Raw genomic sequence first — 22,734 nt, forward strand, 5'->3', positions numbered from 1 at the left:
ATGGAACCTCTGTGATGCGGATGGGTTTTGGTTTCTGTATCTATGCAGGACGTTCCAAAAGCTTTGCTTCCTGTTGGGAATCGGCCGGTTCTTTCCTACTTGCTGGAGCTTCTTGAAGCGAGCAATCTGAAAAATCTCATCATAGTAAGTGCCTCGTTTTCATCTTTTGCTTCTCGGCTTTGCCCCTAGGAGCACACATAAGCCACTTTTGTGATCAGCGTAACGATGCCATTGTTGTGATGCTTTTAAACACTAAGGTTACTTCATTGGAAGCTCAAAAACCTGACATGAAGAACAAGATTACCTTATTAGAAGAAGAAATTCTTCGGCTGCAAGAACTGTCAATCTATTCATATAATCTCAGGAAACAGCTTGCCAATGTAAATAACATACCCTTGGGATTTTGAGAAAGGAAAAGGAAGCAGAATCAGTTGGAGTCACTTGCTGAATCTAGCGGTGCTTGAAAGAGAAGACTCAGGGTCACATTAGACTCCACCCTAAAAAATAAAGTTATGATGAATTGTGGATTAAGAACCAAGTTTGTATGTTAAATTTTGCCGGTGAGATGATGGGACATGGTGTTGAAGCCCAAAAAACAAGGTTTGGCTTGCTAAAGCATGTGGTGTATTGATGTTATTAGGGTCTAAGCACACTTAGTCGGTTGCTGTGATTAGGGTTTCAATACATATTTTAGCCATCGTTGTGAATAGGATTTTAAAGCACACTCAGGAAGCCTTTTCCATAGCTAAAGCTAATTAGCACATTCATTTGTCAACTTTACAAGTGCATGGTTGGCAGGAAGCACACCACCAGGACCACCTGGTTTGCAGGATGCACACGGCCTGGGCACACTCTGGGCTCCAGGCACATCGCTTGGTTTGTAGTCAGGACAAGGTCTGGGCAAACCTGGAGCTGCTAGAATGCTGAATGATGGGGGCTCTACCAGCCAGTAACCATCTGGGCGCAACTGGGCTGTTAAGGCTGGAATTGCTACAGCAGGCTAAGGTGCTAAAATCGGTGGATTTATGCAGTTGGAGCTGCTTCAGAATACCCCCTTTCCCATGCTTAACTCGCAGGTGGGCAGCAGAGGAGAATAGCTTTGAAACAGCTCATCTCTGTCTGTCTGTGTGTGTGTGTGTGAGAGAGAGAGAGAGAGAGAGGAGCCTATGATGATCGTCTACATGTAGAGGTGAAAACTTAAACTGGGAAGAGTGCAACATGGCTAGAATCAAGGGAAAGTGTGGAGGCGTGCTAATGTTTGCCCTTCTTCACTGCAGGTTGCAGCTGTGGCAGAGGATGTGGGTACGGCAGATGCCTTGAGAGCTGTTTCCCATCGTCTCACTGCAGATCACATTCTTGTATGGTGGATTTTTCCTATGTTTTTGAGTTGAGTGCCCAATAATTGGAGCTTCTAGTTTCTTAACTGCTATTCTTTCTCCTGGTTTCCCTTGAGATTTGTGCCTGCAGGTTGTAAGTGGGGATTTGGTCTGCGATGTCCCACTTGGTGCGGTTGCAGCCATGCATTGTAGGAAAAGAGCATCAAGGACAGCACTCTTATGTGCACGTCCAGCAGCTGGTGTGTCTGATGGAAGCTCAGGAGCAGGGGGAAAGGAGAAAGCTAAACAGCAAAGTCCTAGTGACATCATTGGTCTTGACCCTTCTCGTCAGTTTCTTACATTTATATCTTCAGGTATGCTTCTATGTATGGTTCTCTTATGCTATATGCAGTTGTATCTATCACCATAGAATCATCATTTCATTCCCCTGTCATCCTAGGATGGAAAGTAGAATGCAAGAGAAGGCTCAATTCTGTAGACAGATACCTCATTGTGCATTACGTGCTTTTCAGGCTGGGTACGAAACAATCTGGTTGTTTCTAATGACCTCTTATAATCTGAAGGCCTAGAAGTCTTTCCACTGTCTGCTGAGTTCTGGACTTAAACTTTCTGCTAGATGCTGTCCACCTAAGGTTAAGGGATGGGGATTTTTGTATACCAATCAAAGTACATTCAAAAGCTGTTGCACAAATTTGGCTTCCAAGATTGTGAGCCCATCTCTACTCCGATGGAGCCAGGGGTGAAATTGAGCATGTATGATGATGGAGAGCCTTTTGATATGAGTGTTTACAGCCACGTAGTGGGCTGCCTCATATACTTATGCAACACACGCTCGGATATTCAGTTTGGGGTTTCCCAGTGTAGCAAATTTATGCACAGCCCAGGTACAAAGCATTGGCAAGCAGTGAAGCGGATCTTCCGCTATCTTCAGGGCTCTCCCTGGATCTTGTGTTGGTATATCTCAGGGGGCAGCTTGCAGATACATGCATACAGTGATTCCGACTGGGTTGGTGACTATGATACACGGCAATCCACCAGTGGGAATTGTTTCTTTTTGGGGCATTCATGCATATCATGGTTGAGCAAAAAGCAGTCTACTTTTGCCACATCTACTTGTGAGGCTGAGTACAGGGCAGTCTTTACAACCATAATAGATTGTGTATGGCTGAGGAGATTGATGGCTGATCTTCGTGAGTGTTAGCAGCCACCCACCACCATACTCACTGTCAGTCAGAGTGCTATAGCCGTGGCACGAAATCCAGTGTTTCATGCACGTACTAAGCACATAGAGATTCATTATCACTATGTCAGGTAGAGGATTCATGCAAGGGAGATCTCATTATCTTATTACTCTACACAGGACAATGTTGCAGATCTGTTCACGAAGGCGTTGCCTCGAGAGAAGTTTGAAGCTTTCTGCAAAGCTTTAGGCTTACTCTTCTATAGAGAGTAATCTGCACGGACCTTGTACAGGTTCACATTGCCACTATAGGGGGGATTTATTGGCATATATGCTATGAGTTATGCCACATATGATATGAGTAGTGCCACATGTGAACATGGGCTAACCAAGGACACTTTTCTCCCTGTGGGTTTTTCTCTTTGGATATTAGGTGTGAAAGAACACCACATATTTTGTATTTTGATATTGTGGAGTTAACTCACTCATTCTACACATTTGTATCTCATCTTTCTTTGAGTATCAATCACCATCTCTCTCTCACTCTCTTGAGAGACCTTGTTGCTGTGTACTTATCTGTGTGTTCTCTGTTTCTGTGAAACCCTAACCCAATAGTATGCTAAGCTGATTTTTGCTCAACTACATAAAATTTCAGCATATCAAGCACACATGAGTTTGCTATTTCACTTTGCCCATCCTTTTGAGGATGATAGACACACGAGAAACTCAATTTTATGTCCTTATTGTTAAATAAGCCCTCCAAAAGGGACTCGTCCTTCTTGGGTCTCTACCTCCTACAATTGACATGGACATCTCATGATGTTTGAAGACCTACGCTAAGAAAATTCAAGCTATATGGTGGGCTTTAATGATCTTTCTAAAAGGAATAAAGCGTGTGCGCTTGCTAAATCTGTCAACAATAGTCCATACTGCATCATTCCCAAAAGATGTTATGTCTGAAACTAAGTTTGAGACCCTTCGAATTGATATGTGGATCAGGGTTATAGAATTCGAGGAATTCTGGTATGAAATTCAGAATTCCGATCAAAAAGTTTTGGGGATACTGATTCAAGAAATACTCTTTGTATTCAAAAGAAAATCAAACTGAAAACTTGCATAGAAACCCTGTTTTCTTAAAGGACTGTCTTACGCCAGAATGCTAGAGAGAGCATTTGGTATATGTTTTTGTAAGGGAAGTTCGGTTGCAACAGCTGGCGGGGAGTGTTCAAAGGACGGCTCACGTGGCAAAGCTTGCCCAGGTCTTAATCAGTCTCGGTATGGTTGAAAAATGATGCCTTTCCAGTACGATGGGCGAGGGCCAATGAAGTGGTCCCTGAGTGAAGTGCCAAGACACCTAAGGAGGATCTTGGAGGGTTCTGACGAGGCGATGCACGGGCTCGCGGTGCCTAGGACACCCATGCTATTATTTCAATTTGATTATTAAAACTCCACTAATTCGAGCCTAACCCCATCCGGCCCATGGGTTAGCCACCACCCAACCACTGGAATTGGTAGAACCAAACAATTACTCACCCATCCATAATTGAATGCCTTTCTTAACTTTTGTTTTCGAATACAGATACACACACACTCCTCTTTAAAACTTTAACATATAAAATAATCCATTGACAAATAGTTATTGGTTACAGATGTCATAACTCAAATATTCCATCCAGTCTCTTGTTTCTTGGTTGTCAGACGCAAGGGTGAATTCCCTTGGCAGTAAATCCTGGCCAGAGTCCTGGTTTTTGGTGTAATTGCTGAGTTTTATGGTGTATGGTGTTGTGTATGTTTTTGGTCTATGATCAGTTGTCTGTGTTGGTTTTGAGCTGTTCTTTATGGCGTGGGTGGGTGGTGAAGAGTGAGAAGTGTTCCAGCCGGTGGCTGGTGGTGCCTCCGTTGTGTTTGTATTTCCAAGTTTGGGAGGTGAAGGGCTATAGAGGCAGTGGTTCTTTTTTCTTTTTTTCACCTCACAACGTGAGTTCAAGGCCTATTTTAAAAATCCCTTATCTGTAAATTTTTCATGAATAAAACATACCCTTTTTCTATTCAACCTATGAATACCCTCTTTAAATGGTACCCATGTGCTACGCTTACATATTTATAAGTGATCCCCCCCCCCCTCCCCCCCGCGAGATGAGGAGTATTATTGTAAGCAAACTGGAGAAGATGAATGTATTTATCCCATAAATTAGGTTGTTGGGCAACATAGGCTTTGAGTAGATCCAAGATAGTACTATTAGTAATCTCAGTTTGTCTATTCATTTTTGGATGGAAAGCTGTGGAAAAATCTACCGTAGTATCTAAGGTGGTGAAAAGAGTGATCCAAAAGTTACTATAAAACCTTGAGTCTTCTTTAGAAACAATGACTTTTGGCAATCCGTGATGTACAAAGATTTGTTTGATAAACATAATCGCGGCTTGCTGAGAAGTCAAAGTTTTCCCACAAGGCAAGAAACATGCTCGCTTACTTAAATGGTCAACTATAGTCTAAATCATATCATTATGACTCGATGGACATTTTCTTTCTCGATTTGGTATAGTGTCCCATCGTCGTTTTTTTGACACATGTTAGCCTTGTACTGAGATGGTAAAAAGTGCTTCTTTAAGAGTTTTTGGAACTCTTTCCATGTTAAAGGTCGATGTTTACCCTGCTTGATCACATTCCACCATAAAGCAGCACTTTCGATCAAGTGATTACAAGCACATTTGATTTTGTTCTTTTTTGAGAACTTTTGCGCCAGAGAAATAGTCATCTAATTGGCTAATCCATGCAATAAGAACTCGTCCATCCTTCTTGACATCATAATTTCAGAAAGTGAATGCCTTTCAACTAATTCGTAAGTCTTTCCGGGAACTTCGCCACGCAAGGTAGCTTTAACAGTGCGTTTAACATGATCACTTTCCTCCTCGTCAAAGTTAGAAGAGTTGGAAGAGTCACATTTGCATTTGGAACGTTGCACTTAACACTCTAATTTGTGTCAAAGTTTATGACGATCACTAGCAATTTGCTCTTGCTATGCTAAGATTTGCTCTTGCACAGTAGGTTATATAGGTAAAGTGGCCATTGCAATAAAATAGATAAAGAAAGTGTGATTTCATAATGCAAATAAATAAATGGGGACGAAAAACTTAGCTCTTGAATTATTGAATTTGTCGCCGTTCTCCAATAATTTGCCGGTCTAGGCACCGTTCTCCAATGATTTGTCGGTATTTCTTTGATGCCAAAATTTTTATTGTAAGAGGCTTCTACTTTATTTATTTTTTAAGATTAAATCTTTTCTCAAATTTTTCTGTAGATTTTTCTACAATCTGAAAATCTAAATTAGCTGAATTTTCTTGAATTTCCCCCTTTGTGCAAACTCTTGTTCTTCTTAAGATCTATGAAAACCTTTAAGTATAAGCTTTGTAAGCTTATATAAGCTTTATAACATAAAGCTTACTATAGAAGCTTATAGCTATAAGCTTTTTCCTTGCAAAGCGTATTAAGATTTGAATTAAAAAAAAAACATAGCTCAAGAGTTGATGTAATCTGATGATCAATTATAGCATTTAGAAGCAAAATTTCTTCCTCACCCTCAATAAAAGGTGGTTCCTCGTACACAAGATGAGTGGGAACTAATCCCTTGAAAGGTTTTAACAAATTGACATGAAATGAGTTATGAATCTGCCAATGAGAAGGTAATTTAAGTTTATATACAGCATCATTAATTTTGTGAATCACCTTAAAAGGTCCATAAAATCTTGAGGCAAGCTTAACAGCTGGAATTTTTTCAACACTATTTTTTCAACACTCTTAAGTCGACGCTTTAATTTCAAAAGATATTGCTTTACATTTTCGGTTTGCTTCCATATTGTTCCGAGGCATGAGCAATAGAATCTTTTACATCATTCAAAATGCTACTAAAATCAATAGTGAATTGATCAGCACCTTCGATTTTGTGGAGAAGTCTAGTTGCCGGAATAGGCAAAGATGTCCAATTTCTTCCCTTGTAAATCAATCCCCTTTTCAGAATAATAAAAGATCTTGTTTCTACCTGTTTTGGCCTAGAGAGAGAAAATATTTTAGAGAGAGATAAGTCAGGTTTTAGATATCTTTGGATGGAAAAATATCCCTTCTTATTAAAACAATTTCCATACATAATTTTAAAAGGTGCTCGACCAGTAGAGCTGAATGAGGAGCTCGGGGGGTTCACTATAAGTAAACCCTCTATATCACGTGAGTTCAAGGCCTATTTTAAAAATCCCTTATCTGTAAATTTTTCATGAATAAAACATACCCATTTTCTATTCAACCTATGAATACCCTCTTTAAATGGTACCCATGTGCTACGCTTACATATTTATAAGTGAGCCCCCTCCCCCTCCCCCCCCCCCCCCCGCGCCCCCGCGGAAATGAGGAGTATTATTGTAAGCAAACTGGAGAAGATGACTGTACTTATCCCATAAATTAGGTTGTTGGGCAACATAGGCTTTGAGTAGATCCAAGATAGTACTATTAGTAACCTCAGTTTGTCTATACATTTTTGGATGGAAAGCTATTGTAAGATCCCTGTCCCCACCGCGCAACCATTTCAGGGGTGCTAGCAGTGGAAGTAGCACTTCTTACACGGGATAGGGTCCCACACTCGGGGCCTCGCCCACCCACGGATATCCGGACAAGAGACTAATCCATCGATTTTTCCAAAACCAAACCCGAAAAAACTTCCTTTGTCCAGAAAGCACGAGCGATTCCACCAAGATAACTTTTTCCTAACGTAGTCAAAAGCCTTAACTAATTGAGCTCATCTGACTGAACCCATAAGTCCCATAGTCAGATCACGAAAAAAGACTGTACTTGGATGATAGAGACCAACGCTTTTTTTCTCATTGAGAGAGGCACAGCCGTTGATTCTTTTCCATAGAACAATTTTTGTCTGGGATTTACTTCATCTATCGATATAAACAAAAATTGAGTCGATTTACGGATCCATCAGTCTAGCCTAACTCCATCAATCCCATGGGTTAGCCAACCGCGCCCAACCACTGTAGTGATGGGATCCAATTAGGAATTTGGTTAGGTTTTATCCCAGGTACCAGGGAAAAGAGTTCCCAGGCTCCCTAGCCGGATGTTCATGCAAACATAAAACTAGTCACACCACTTACACACCCAATATGAAATTGCCTTTTTCTCAGCATCAGCTATCTTTAAAACAATCCTTTAATGAAACCATTGTGTCACTGATCACAATCCTCAAAATCTCTAGTTGAATCCATATTTTCAATCATTTATTCATCGGTGTACTTATGGCATCATGGGCAACTAGAACGCTCACCACCTGTTTACTCAGGGGCCTTTTCAATAGTTCCTAACTCATAGTAGGCAGATAATCACTTATAAAAATCAAGATGGAATCCTCGTTGACGACCTTAATCACAAGACGGTTAAAATGCTTCCCCACCAGCATTATTGACATCATTTACAAACAGGTCACAAATACAGTTTTTATATTGAACTCTCGTCTTTCCACATTATCCCTCATCAGTCCACATTACTTATTCCACATTCCATTCATATGTGTACTCATTCTCATTCAATCACATCATTTTTCATCTCATCACTTCATATTCATTCACATCACATATCATATATTCACATCCCAATTCACATGTCATCACATCTCATCCATTCACTCATATCGACGACACATCATTTCACATACACATTCGCATTCATTATTCTACATACACATCCACATTCGTATATGCACATCATACATCCAATTTCACATCCACGTTCATACATACACATCCATATCCACATCCATACATCCACATCCATATCCACATCCACATGTATACATCCATTTCCACATCCACATCCACATGCATACATCCATTTCCACATCCACATTCATACATCCACATCCACATTCCATATCTACATCTATACATCCACATCCATACATCCACATTCACATTCACATCCATACATCCATATCCACATTCCACATTCATACATCCATATCCACATTCCACGTTCACATTCATACATCCATTTTTACGTCTTCATTCATACATCCATTTTTACGTCTTCATTCATACATCCACATCCACATACATACATCCATACATCTACATCCATACCCACATCCATTTACATCTATCTGATTCCTATCACATCTTATCACATCTATTTATAGAATGTAGGAGAATTCTACTGTAAGGAGGAGGAGAAGAACAAACAGAGCAAACTGTAAGGAGGAGGAGGAGAACAAACAGAGCAAACTGTAAGGAGGAGAACAAACAGTTGCCAGTTGCGTCCTCGATTCCGATTGTTGTTGTTGGAAGAGGATCCTGTTTGTGAGGCTGCTGCCTGACCTGAAAATCTAGGCCGAAAGGGCTGTTGCCGAGTAGATTGCTGTCCAGAGGATTGGGAATATTGAGACTCAGGTTGAGATAAATTTCCTCTGCGAATTGTGCTGGGAGAAACGAGCACTGTTTGAGGACCGATTGCCAAAGAAGGATGTCCTGGGTTGTCGTCGTAGATCTCCAAGGCGCTCTACATAGGCAATGGCAGCATCTATGGTGAGAGGGTTAAACTTCTGCACATCTTCCTGTAAGTTGGGTTCAAGCCCATCGATGAAGCTGTGTAGCTTGTCAGCGGGGCTGAGGCTCTCAATTTCCAGAGTTAAACGTTGGAACTCTGTGATATATGCGGCTGAGGATCCTGTTTGCCTTAGACAGCGGAGAGCAGACCGGGCATGGTGGTCCGCACTGGCAGGTTCAAAGGCCTTGCGGAGGGCGCGCCGGAATTTATCCCAAGTAGGAGTGTGCTTACCATCTGCAACACGTCGTTGCCACCATAGAAGTGCTGTATCCTTGAGTAGTGAACTGGCTAAAGCCACTTCTTGCTTTCGACCAAATCGGTATTGGTCAAATATACCTCCATTTTGAATATCCATTGGTCAAGCACGCGCTTGTCGCGGCGACCATTATAAGGGGCGGCAGTTTGACATCGAGTTTCTTTTTTTGTGCAGCATTAAATATTTTATAAAGAAGTTGGAGTTCTGCATTGTTTACCTCGGCAGTTGGATCTGGTTCATCTTCATTTTCTGCTACCGAAGTCTCTGAAGAAGATGGTTGTGGATCACTGGCTGGTGTGCGCGCTAGATGGGGCCGCTGCAACTGGTCGAGTCGTCTGCTGATGGTAGAGAGACTTGTCGAAAAAGTCTGCTGAAGTGTCTCCATCTGCTCGCGTAATGATGTAATGGCCTGCATTTGCTCGTCTTGTTGCTGGCCCTCCTCCTCTGAGATAGATGGCATGTTGGATCTGCTAGAGGGAGTAGCGCGGAGAAGCTGGTGAAATATGTGGTACTGCTGGAGGAGAGAGTGACAGTGAATCGTCTCCCAATTCTGCTAAGAAATTGGAGTCTAACTCCGAAGGCTCGAAGTCTTCCACCTCGTCGAGAGAAGGTGTCTCTGCAGGGGTTAAGGGAGTGTAATCTGGCACAATGAGCTCGCTGTATACTCGAACCAAGGGCTGAAGCGAGATGATCCGGTTTACTGCATCCACACGGCACTCGTCCAGGAAATATGCAAGATGTGGCTACCGTCCCAAAATAAACTTGTAATGCGCAAGATGGTGTGCTGGACACGTCAAGTAAATATGCCAGATCACCCACGCCTGGAACTGAGTGGCGTGGCGGTGACTGATGTATAATAAAAAGTCCAGGGGACCTGGTACATGAACTGGAGCTGGAACAGGTTCTGCAACAGGTTCGGGTAATGGGGCGGGCTCCGGTGTGGGTGTCGGGATGCTATCAGAAGTATTGAGGACAAAGCACGGTTTTATGCTGATATGCAGCGTTCATCATCGAGGGAGTTATTCGAGGGATTGCTAATATAATCGTGCTTAAGGCAGAGCACGGTTTTATGATGATAGGTAGCGTTCATCACTGAGGGAGTTACTTGAGGAAATGCTAATATATTTGAGAGTATCCAAGAGTTTTGAGACATTATGGAGGGAGGGGAAGGTTGGGAAATTATCCCCTAGGTACTATGGACCTTACCGAAATGTGAAAAAGATTGGTGAGGTGGCCCACAAGCTACAATTACGTCCTAATGTGTGAGTTCATCGAGTTTTCCATGTGAATAGACTCAAGGAGAAATTGGGGGCGGGGGATAACATAGTTACTCCTCAAGAACTTGTTGAGGTTGAGGACTTGTTCTTTTCTCCACATGAGCTGGACCTCATCGTTGACTTCACAGAGAGGCAACTTAGGAATAAGTTGATCTTTGAATGCAATATTAGTGCAGAGAAGGACTCAACTTGGGAGACATTTGCTACTTGTAACATCGGTTCCCTGACTTCCATTTAAGAGTAAATGTTTGAGGAGGGGGAGTATGTTATGTACCTAATACTAATCCTTTTGGGATAAGCGCCTAATGTCACATGCACTCTGCACTGTAGTGCATGGTGACAAGATGGCTCATCATCATTAGTGCAACATTGTACAGTATTAGAACCCTTTAGGATGATATTTGTCATACGCCGTGACCCCATTGTAATCCTTAGTCTAGGATATGTCAGGCACGAGCTACGTAGGTCATTCCTTAGCCTTAGATAGTCAATTGGTCAGTCGAAGTCCCTTAACCCACTTGGAGAGAATGATTCATGCATATAGAAGTCATAGAAGCCTTAGGGTCTACATCAGTTCATGGTTGCATTTTGTATATATCATCCATCCCATAGGCACATAAGACCACATAGACCATGGCAGAAGCATCAGAATATTAATCAGCATTATTCCAGTATTTTTTTCATATTTTTTAGTATTTATTTATCATTTTACACCATTTATCACATCATTTCTAGTCGTGCTGCATTTATGATGCAGTCAGCCAGCTCTGTAGCCAGCCGACTAGCATCAAAGCCCATATAAATAGCATCACTCATTCATTCATCACCAATCAGCCCACAAGCCTTCAAGCGCTTCATCCTTCAGCACAAGGAGCATTAACGCTTGGACCATTCAGCACCTCATCAGCAAAACGCAGCATCAACCAGCATTCAGCTTTAGGGTTCAACATTTTCAGCATCCATACACTCATCGTTTTGCTACAGCCCTTATGGCGGTGAAGGTAAAACACATTCATACATTCATTTACAGCATTCATTCACAGCCTAGAACCAGTCCCAAACAGTCCATATCTCAGCCTCAGAGTTGCAGCCTTCCTACATTCCATTGGGAAGAGTGCATAGGCTCAAGATCGATCATTATTGGTGCTTCTACAGTCGTGTACAGTTCAGCCCGACTCTTGGTCCTCTAAGATCTTGCGTTTGGCTTATCGTCAGTCCAAAGTCATTCTCTTCAAAGTAATAAAAGCAAATACTATTCTGGTAATGGGATAGAGGGCCCTTCAGTGGGTAATTCGGGACTCAATCTGGTGTACAGTTTCTCTCTCTCTCTCTCTCTCTCTAAATCTCTTAAAGTTTGAATTCATAAAAGTGGATTGCTAAACTCGTGAAACTTAGGATACAGAAGGCGGTGTGAGACTTGTGTGACAGAATCCTTAATTACGAATACTTCCACTACATGTTACATTGGTATTAGATTCAGCTTGTCCACACACTGCATCCTAGTGTGAGGGCATCCTTGGATGGTCAGATTGCGTTCTGGCATGACCACGGACTTCAGTATCATGTCTACAGAGGAGAGTACACATCAGTAGGAAGACGTCTCCCCCAAAGGAGACCTTGCTTCTCCAGCTACCGCAGATACCATAGCTCGACTCCGAGCTCAGAACCAGCTTCGCATGGAGCGTCTCCAACTCTTAGAGGCAAGAGCAGCAAAATCCACACCTCCAGCTACCCCCTACTTCCTCACTCTCTTCTTCTAGATGGAACAACAAAGACGAGAGGATGAGGCCATACGGCGGGAAGAAAAAGCAGATAGACAGGACTATGAGGAAGCCCAACGCAAGATCGATGTAGACCGGCGTCAGGCTGAACTTGCCGCTTGGGAGCACCAATGTTACTCGAACACCAAAGGGAAAAGGAGGCCATACATCTGAGGTATCAACACCTCTCTTCAGTTTTCCGAGCCATAGGTGCCACAAGCCAGCAAACCCTGACATCGACTACCGTCATCCGAACTCAACCGAACTTTAGTAAGTATGATGGTAAGTGTGATCATTTAGCAGTTAATCAATTCATTCATCAATTTAATGCTCATTTTCCTTTAGCTAGGATCACAGACCCTCAGGACAGAGTCCACGTAGCGGCTCCCCACCTTACAAGTAAGGGAGTCACTTGGTGGCAGCATTGGTCTAGTCTTCATACAAACCAGACCACAGGTGTTACAGCTTTTAGTTGGGATACATTTGTCCATGACCTAAAGACCACATTTCTTCCTCCCGAGTATTTGACCAACCTGGCAGATGAGTTCTATGGACTCAAACAGAACGGGTCACCCGTGCTTCAGTTTTCCGGAAAGGTTATAACTTTAGCACAACAGTAGGGTTATCTGAGTGGGCCAAGATGGATCAATTCATTCTTGGATTAGATCCTAATATCCGGTTCACAGTTCGTAACTTTGAATCTAGATATATGACTGGGTTTTGACTCTGGCTCAAAATGAAGAAATGAAGATGAATGGAGGCAAGCCTAAGCAGTCGTCGCAGTCTAGTACGAAACCGAGCAACAACAATTTACTGCATAGCCAGGGAAAGGTAATGCATCTTCTAAAGATTCTAAGGACGGGAGTAATAGCTCTATTCAGGGGGTAAGAAGGATAAGGACTTCAAGCCTAAGAAAACCCCCGACGAAAAGGCTAAAGCAGGCATCACTGGAGGCTACCTTCCTCCAAAGGAGCAAAGGAAATACCAGTCAAAAAATAGATGTTTTTTTGGTCATACCATTGGGCATGGCAAGAAAGATTGCCAGAAATGGCAAGCGGAGCAAGCCTCCAAAGCCCCTTCTTGCACAGTTGCCACAGCATCTCCTGTTCCTCCAGCCCCGCCTACTGCCACAAATGCAGTTGCTTTTACCTTCTATGCATCCTATCCTATCCGTGGTATTTGATGCTAAGCAGGAGGGTGAAAGCGATGTTGCACAGAAAAGCCTCATCCGAGCTTATGGCTTTGCCAAGGGCCGACAGTTTGTAGTCTTATTTGACATCGGCAGTTCTGAGGACGCCATCTCTCCCCCGTTGGTTAACAAAATGAGCTGCACATTAGTGCCATATCATTTGGATGTGGACGGGTTTACACCTGGTCTTCGCACCCACATATCTCAGAAGGCACAATAGTTTGCCTATGTAGTTCAAAAGGCCTCATTCCAACGAGATTTCATTGTCTTGTCTCTTCTGGGATGTGACATGATCTTAGGAATCTAGTGGTTTCGTCAATATGAGCCTATTCTCGATTGGGGGCAGGATACTTTTACTATCTGTAAAGGTTTTCCTGAGCCCGTCATGATTCGTGGGGATAGAAGCATTCTTGGCATCCCATTGATTTCTCATCTCGAGGCCCGATGAGCTATCCGCAAGGGAGCAGAAGGAGCACTGCTTTATGTTCGTGCTGAGACAACCCCTATCTCATCGGTGGCAGCTATCTCATCTTCATCCCTAGTCCCACAGTTAGTAGACCTCGTGGCTAGACATCAGGACATTATGCTTAGGGATGATCTCCCGCCCAGTCTCCCCCCATCCCGTCCTGAGGACCATCATATCGATTTCTTCCCTGGATCAGAACCTCCTAGCAGGTTCCCCTATCGTCTTTCCAAGACTTTAGAGGGCGACTAGAAAAGTAGTTATCTGAGCTCTTCCGAGCCAGATTCGTTCGGCCTTCTTCCTCACCATTTGCTGCACCCATCCTATTTGTCCAAAAGAAGGACAACTTTGCATGCCTTTGTGTAGACTACAGGGCATTTAACAAACTCAAGATTAAGAATAAGTTTCCTATGCCAAGGATTGAGTACATTTTGGAGCATTTAGACGGTGCAAATTTTTTCACTAAGATGGACCTCAAGAGTGGTTACCATCAGGTCCGCATTTTGAAGCTGACATTCCAAAAACAGCTTTCTGGACAGAGCGTGGTCACTACGAGTAGCCATGGCTTTTGGGCTTACCAATGCACCCGTAACCTTCAATAAAATGATATCCAAGATTTTCGCAGTCCTCATTGGTAAGTGTGTTTTCATATTTCTTGATGACATACTTGTCTTCTTAGCCACTACGGAGCAGCATGCGAAAGATGTGGAGAAAGTCTTGCAACTTTTGCGAGATACCCGCGACCTTGACTAAAGTGCTCACACATACATCTACCACGTGGCCTACATCATCGGTGGCTCAGAGGTGGTTTTACTTTATTGGGGCAGGTTACATTGGGTTGTGGGGTCTCTCTCTCTCTCTCTCTCTCTCAGAAAAGATGATCTGACTCCACTTCCCTTGGAGCCTCCATGAAGTTTGCCGATGTCGTTCCTTCTTCACTGGGTTTGCTGTAGCAGTCTCTCGCCATGTGTCCTGGCTTTCCACATTTGTGGCAAGTGAAGGTCCTCCCTCCTACTCTGCCTCTTCCTCGTCCTCGTCCTCGAGAGAATCCTCCTCGGGTGAAGAATGCTTTTTCCTCTCCTGCTGTTGAGTCGAGCCCTTTCTTCTCTTTGCCTCTGCTCTCTTGCTCTAGTAGAGCTGCTTCTATCTCGTGTATCTTCAGTTCAGGTACATTCTTTAGTGTTGCTACAATGTTTTCATAATCTCCTTTGTCCACACTCTTCAAAAGTACAGCTAATGCTTCATCATCTTCTACCTTTTTGCCAATAGTTGCCAGCTGTTGCTTAATGCTTTTATATTTGTTCAAGTGTGTGATTAAAGGTTCACTTTCCTTCATGTCCAATTTGTAGAATTGCATTAATAGATTTATCTTGGAATTTTTTGCTTGTGTACCAAATAATTTATTGAGTTCATCCCATGCATCTTTTGCCCATTATATCCCTGTGATATGATGAATGATTTCATCATTTAAACTGAGTGCAATAAGTCCCAATGCTACATGGTTTTTGTCTGCCATGTATAAAACTGTTCCCCATTAAATTTGGCTATTTCTTGTGCTGAATTCATGGTGATGTGAAGGGGGTCTTACCTCTTGATCCAAATTCAAGATTCAAGGGCAGTGTCTACCCTTTTACAACTCAATCTGGTGTTTAATAGATGATTACAACAATTTTATCAGCATAAAATCACCAGAAATTACATTAAATTGAGGGTAACCAATTTGTACGGGATGGTTGGAGTATCAAACCAACTCCGATTTGCAATCTGAAGCTTTAGGGATCTGTATCAGATACCTAATGGTTAATTTGAACCCTCAATTGCACCAAAGTACAGTGATTAGCACTGATTAATCACTGATTAGCAAATTAATGCTCTAGTTTGTGTGCAGAAAACAGAGTATGCGGGGAGTCCAGATCTGGTGCCTTCCACTTCAAATGAGCTCAAATGCTTTCAAAGGCATCAATAGCAATGAGTCTAGTAGAGGATTAAGCCAAGAAACACAAGATTTGACCAAATAATGAAAGCTTAATCTCTGTTTTACCAAAGTCACCTGTAGATTTGATGAAGAGCTTTGATCTCAAAGTAGACTTGATGAAATTGAATTCTGTCTTCACCAGCTTGTAGAGCATGCTTGATTACACCTTGGGCTAGGAGGAATTGAATCAATTTGACTTGCACAAGGAGAAATCTTCAAAATGCTTCAGAAAAACGGCACCCAGAAATCAACGAAAATCGGCAGTCCTTCGTGGCGGTTTGCGCATGTAATTGCATAGGCTGGAGCCCCTTTGGGTTAGCTACCTTGGGCTAGAATGGCTTGGTAAATGATTGAGTATGCAAGGTGCTAGGGCTCCTCCACCAGCTAGGAGTGAAGGGGTGAAGTGAAAAATAGCTAAATTTTTGATTATTTTCTAATTATCTACTAATCCTAATTAATTAACTAATGGGCTCATAAACCTGGTTGATTCTAGGCATGGCTCTGATACCATGTTGAAATTTGAGCATAATGATGAGCTATGGTGGATCATAGACTAGAATCAACATGATTAACAAAGTGATTAGCAAATGATTAAGACGTAATTAGTGAATAATTAGTAAATAGATTAATGTAGGCATGGATACTCAAAAACCAGCAAATTCTCATTAGGACTATGCCTCAATTTATAGAGTTTACATTAAGCATCAAATCCCATTGATTTCTCCATGATTCACTCCCAGAATATCTCCACCTCTTGCCTGATTCTCTCCACCTCTTCTCTTTTCCCTGAATATCTCCCAGAATATCTCCACACTCCTAAATTCCCTCATGCTACCCATTATTCTCTCCCAGTAAATCGATTCTTCTCACCTTTTCACAGGTTCTTTCACAATTACATCTCCTCTTTTACAGCCTCTATCCAAGAGCTTGTTCCCACACACACCCTATTCACTTGTATATTTCAACAAAAATGATAAGTGATGTCTCCATGAAGTTAAAGTTGCCTAACAGTTGGACAATGCATGATGTTTTCCACGTTTCTTCGCTAAAACCATATGTTGGACCAAAAGTGTTTGATGTTTCAGATGAACAGCAGCCAGACGTCGTAGACGAAGCAGAAGTCATTGAGCCTGAGGAGATTCTTCTTCATCATTGGAAGCATGGTTATGGTCGAAGAATACGTCAGTTCTATATGAAGGTCCGAGATTGAGGTACCCACGAAGCCGTTTGGCTAGACGAGGAGTTCTTTCAAGAGTATCCCCAATTGTTGGCGGACTACTTGGAAGCCATGAACCTGCCGCCAAGCTAAGCAGGAGGGAATGTCACATGAACACTGCACTGTAGTGCATGGTGACAAGATGGCTCATCATCATCAGTGCAAAATTGTACAATATTAGAACTGTTTAGGATGATATTGTCGTACGCCGTGATCCCATTGTAATCCTCAGTCCAGGATATGTCAGGCATGAGCTACGTAGGTCATTCCTTAGGCTTAGACAGTCAGTCAGTCAGTTGAAGTTCCTTAATCCACTTGGAGAGAATCATTCATGCATATAGAAGTCATAGAAGCCTCAGGGTCTGCAACACCAACCTGTTGATCTCTGATGCACAGGTGCAGCACTAAGGTGGTTGATGGAGACCCATGCTATGCATGTGTGGTGTGTGTGTGTGTGTGTGAGAGAGAGAGAGAGAGAGAGAGAGAGAGAGAGAGAGAGAGAGAGTTGTATTAACGTCTTCAAAAGGCCAAATGACCTATGAGACCAAAAGGTTACATCATATTAATGAGGTACATCATCTTGGGTTCAAAATAGTAGTAAAGAAAGATAACAAAAATCTAGAACTATGAAATCTGATCTAGGTACATGAACAGAGAGCTCTCATGTCACCCTAATACATCCCTCATGGGCCGCTGTGACGTGGTGCTCAAGGTGGTAAAACTGAGCCGGCACAAGAAGGTCTCGCGATGATGGCCCGGATCCTCCTGTGGTGGTGTGGCTGTGGGTGAGGGTCATGGGGTTTGGGGCGTCGAGCTCTGCATAACTCAATGGCTTTGTGGAGTGTCACACCTCTCGGTCGAGCTCTTGCACTAGCTTGTGGTCCATGTATGGTGGGTAGATCGGCCCTCGGAGTGCTGGTATGGAAGAAGTCGGTGAGAGCTCTCTGTGCTTGTCCTCGAGCAAGTACAACTGATCTGAATCTCACGAAGGACTCCCTGTGTCTGCGGAGCTCTAGAAGAAAAAGTCCCAGACATCTTTGATCCGGGAAGTCCATGATCTTGGAAAGTGGTCCGAACCTAGCTCGGAAGAGGTAGTGGAACCTCCTGTGAAACTCATAGTATACAGGGCATCGGCATATGTAATGATCCTCTGTCTCAGGCTCTGTATGACAGAGCTGGCATATCCTGTTCTCTAGTGCAGCCGCCCTGAGCCCATTTCTGGCAGTCTCCACTCTGAGCTGGTGGGACGAGGTGCGGATTTGGCTGATCGCACATGTCACCCCAAAAGATAGGTGTGTGTCCATGTAGCGTGGACGGATGATGAAACCATCCTCTATCAGGCATAGGAGGTGATCTCTGTAGAAGGCCATCTTCGTCCCCAGTGGACGACTAGGTGAACTCCATGTCCTTTGAGTATCCAGTTTGACAATGTCCTTCTTGATAACCTTGTTCTGCTTTGTGCGACTAAGAGCAAATGACAGGGCCTTGTGCTATACTAGAACAGGGGGAGTGTCTCCATGTGCATGCCATGCATGCCAAACCAAGTGCCTACCTATGCATACCAGCACTCTGTATCTCCCTTGAGTGTCGGCTGTCGCGAGGACTCCAGGGCTAGCCGGGGGTATATATCTAGTGGAAGCTCCCATAGACTGTGCCAGTATGTCAGTGTCTGGAATAGAGCCCATGTCACTATCGATGCAGCCCCCATCTCTGCCCGCACAATCTCATGTAGCACTGATGGCTTACTCCTAATCATGCGCGAGATCATCGCTACTAGGGGCTCTCCATCGGCTTCCACCCATCATATACCTCCTCTGTATCTATCTCGGCCGGCTCTCCCCTCTGTCTCCTCCTATGGTGTAAGGTGGGACTCCAGATGGGGACACCATACAGTAGTGTAGGTATAACTAGAGTATCAAATAGCCAAAGTGTTGCGTGACGAATGAAGATCAATGCAAGGATGCAACAAAAAAGACACTTAGGGCTCTTGTAAAGAGTTCCAAGTTGTAGATGAATGTGGGAGTGGGCTTGACAATAATCCCACATGGGAACTTTTGGGAGTTTTAGAGTTTTTGTATAAAAAGTGGCCCATTTGAGAGCTAAAGGAGGACTCTTTGGTCATTTGGTTGCTCCATAGCTCCTTCTCATGTGCTCTCCCAAGGCTCTCCATCTCCATTCTTGCTTCAATCTTGTACTCTCTATTCTCTACGTATTCAATGATTTGAGGTTGCGGTCTACACACTTGCTAATCTAGATTTCGTAATGATGTTTTGATGCTAAAATCTGATTTGTGAATTGTAGAGTGCATGTGATGAAGCTTGTGCATGAAATGATGTGTAGTTGAGGCTTGTGTGATAGCTCTTTGCATGTTAGATTCTTTGCATAAGTTGCATTTTTGTGCTTAAGTGTAGCCTAATCTTGATGCGTTGATTATGTTAGATTGAGAAGGAATCAACGATTGATTGCTTGATTGTTGAAGAAGGATTGAGTAGGATTAGAAGTCATTAGTGTGTGGTTAACTAATCTTCTCCCTTTCGGGATAGCCTCTATGCGCTAACCGGGTTGCATTCACGGATTGACAAAGTGTGTGGGTTGGAGTGTAGCCTCCGCTATGCTATGATGTCCCAAACAATGGCGCCGCTGCCGGGGACGCACACCTAAGTTAGTGAAGGGTGTTAACCATTACTTCATACTAAGTGCTCCATTGATTGCAAAATTGTGGATTAGGGTAGATTAGAGTAGAGTTTGCAAGGGCATTGAGTGTGTGATCTCAAGGGCGCCTTGTGTGTTTTCTGTTTTTGATTAGAAGCAAAAACAAATTAAAACCCCATTGCGGTAGAGTAATCCCGCCATTAAGTAGGTTCAAGTGGTTTCTGTTTTTGTATTTTCTGACGTCGGGCTGTAGGAGGTGTGTCGTTGGAGGCGCAGCAAAGAAAAATAAATAAATAAATAAATAAATATATATATATATATTTTACATATATATATACGTTGCAGCTGTTGGGCGGCCGGCTGAAAGCGAAGGCGAAGCGCTGTGGGGGGGGCGTCTGCATTAGGCGCAGCTTGCAGAAGAGTCCGTGTGGGTAGCTGCAAGAGAAGCAGGCGCGGCTGGCAGAAGCGTGGAAGGCGTCAAGGTGAGGGAGAGCGGCAGAAGGCTGCTGGAGGCGGCTGGCAGCGAAGTGGGCTGCAGCTCGCGAAGGAAGTGGAGGCAAGAAGGCGTGGAAGAGAAGGCGTGAGCTCGTCGACGGTGAAGGAAGAGGTGGCCGTGTAGCATCAGCAAAGGCAGCTGTAGAGCAAGCCTGCGTGGCTGGCTTGAGAGGCCGCGTGGAGGCGGAAGACGTGGAGTTGAGAGGGCTGTAGTTGGGCTGTAGCAAGCGTGCAGTTGGCGAAGGAGGCGACCGGCAGCTGAGGCCGGCGAAGAAGGGAAGCGAGGGCCCGTTGTGGCGACTGAGGGAGAGCGAAGAGAAGCGACGCGAAGGAGGGGCTGACGTGCGGAACCCAGGCCGACAGGTGTGCAGAGTGAAGGCACTGGCAGCCAGGCTAGCTGTGAAGATCATCAGGCTGGCGCAGAGCGAACTGATAAGGTTAGTTCATTTTTAATTTTTTTAATTTTTATTTTTTTAATTAATTTTTCATGTTTTTGTATTTTTTAAATAAAAAATAATAATAATAAAAAAAAACAACAAAATAATAAAAAATATAATTTTTTTTAAAAAAAAGAGAGAGAAAAGCGAAAAAAGAGAGAAAAACGAAAAAAGAGAGAATAGAAAGACAAGGAAAAAAAAAGAAGAGAAAAAAAAACAAGAAAACAATTATTATTTTCGTATTTTGAGTCCATTTTTCATTTCTGAATTTTCTGTAAAATTTTGCATAATTAAAGTAGCTTGCATTTTTTTAAGAATTTCTGTAAATTGTGTGCATAATTAGTATTTTTTTAGCGTGATTCATATTTTCTGTAATTGGTACGAAATTTATTAGTTTTTTTTTAAAAAAAGGAAGAAAACAAAAGGAAAGAAATAGAAAATTTTAAAAAAAAAATTCTATAAATTATGTGTTTTTTTTAGGAGTCCATATTCTTTGCATATTTTGTAATTTTTAAATTTTTTTTAATTTTTTGTAATTTTTTTACATAATTAGGGTAACTTGCATCGTTTTAAAATTTTTGTAATTTTGTGCATAATTAGTATTTTTTTTAGCATGATTCATATTTTTTGTAATTAGAAAAAAAAATTTAAAAAAAAAATTAAAAAATAAAATCATTTTAAAAAAATAAATAATAATAAAATAAAAAAAGGATAGGTATTTGTACACATATTCATTTTAGTTGCATTTAGTGGTTAGGAAGGGTAAAAAAATATATATATATATATACATATATATATATTTATTTATAAAAAAAACAACAAAAAAACAAAAACAAAAACAAAAAAAGAAAAGAAAAGAAAAGAAAAAAAACATAAAAAACCAAAAAAATTTGACCTTATGCACTTGCGGTCGGGACGTCTTATAGATTCTGCCATAGGGTCTAGGGCACCTTCTAGAGTACCTACGCAAGAAAGTGGGACCCAATCGGTAGGAAATTTAGCAGATATTGCTGAAACCCTTTCCGAATCCCAATCCGACACCCTTTCCTCCAGAACAACTAGCTCATTGTCCATGGACAATCTAGGGCCGTCAAATAGTCATCCCTTAGCCCCAAATAGAACACCCACAAGATCTTTTAATCCTTTTGAAGCCGACACTATGGGGTTAACACTCAATGTGAGACTCCAATATGTCTACACGAACGCTCAAGGAGCTGAGATCTTTAGGGATCCACAACAACAACGGTATCTTGTTAAGATCGCAGACATTTTCTCAGAACTTGATAGAGCATCTCTAGTCAATGACCAGGGTAACATGTACATGGGTGGAGATGGTGTTCGCTACGAAGTCACCTACCATCCAGAAAATGTAGACAAATTAGGGGAGCTCTCTAAAACCGAGTTCTTAGACTTATCAAAGCTTTCCAGAGCAAGGGAGTCTAGAGATGACTGGCTCATTGAGCCGGACATGCTTGGACCATCCAATGCCCAGTCCTTAAAGCCATCCATAGATGATTTACTTCTTGTAGATCTAAATTTGGAAAGGGATAGGAAAGGCAAGAGCAAAATGGATCAGGGGGCTGAGAACCAATGGGAGTTTGTACGACAAATTCCAGTGACAAAGGTCTTACAGGATGACCCACTTCAAGAGGTCTATAAGGACTCTTTAGAGGGATATTATGCCACAACTAGAATGCCAGAGCTAGATCTTCCTCTAGCACTTGTGGTGGTAGTTGAGAAGCTTGCAGGACACATGAACAGAATAGTTGATAAATGGGCCAATGAATACCGAACCTTAGATTGGAAGGAGATTCGGGAGCTCACGTGGAAAGGACAACCATTATTCATGGAAGTGTTCTCAACAAATACAGCCAAATCAGGAGAGAGCCTTTCTTGGAGAAACTATTG

The 22,734-nt window shown here is 42.5% G+C and overlaps 1 protein-coding gene across 1 annotated transcript in view; it reads left to right on the forward strand.

Annotated features, from left to right (window-relative positions):
* Positions 1 to 1,277: 1,277 nt before the first annotated feature.
* Positions 1,278 to 22,734, forward strand: part of LOC147632439 (pentatricopeptide repeat-containing protein At5g39350-like) — a 40,608-nt gene continuing 19,151 nt past the window's right edge. Inside the window, exons 1-2 of the mRNA XM_086807267.1 lie at positions 1,278 to 1,358; positions 1,454 to 1,690. The gene's annotated coding sequence lies outside the window, so the exon portion shown is untranslated. The remainder of the gene's footprint in view (positions 1,359 to 1,453; positions 1,691 to 22,734) is intronic.

Source organism: Cibotium barometz, chromosome 13 (genome assembly GCF_041138505.1).
Source record: "Cibotium barometz isolate CiBa-2024 chromosome 13, ASM4113850v1, whole genome shotgun sequence".
In the NCBI taxonomy this organism is placed as follows: Eukaryota; Viridiplantae; Streptophyta; class Polypodiopsida; order Cyatheales; family Cibotiaceae; genus Cibotium; species Cibotium barometz.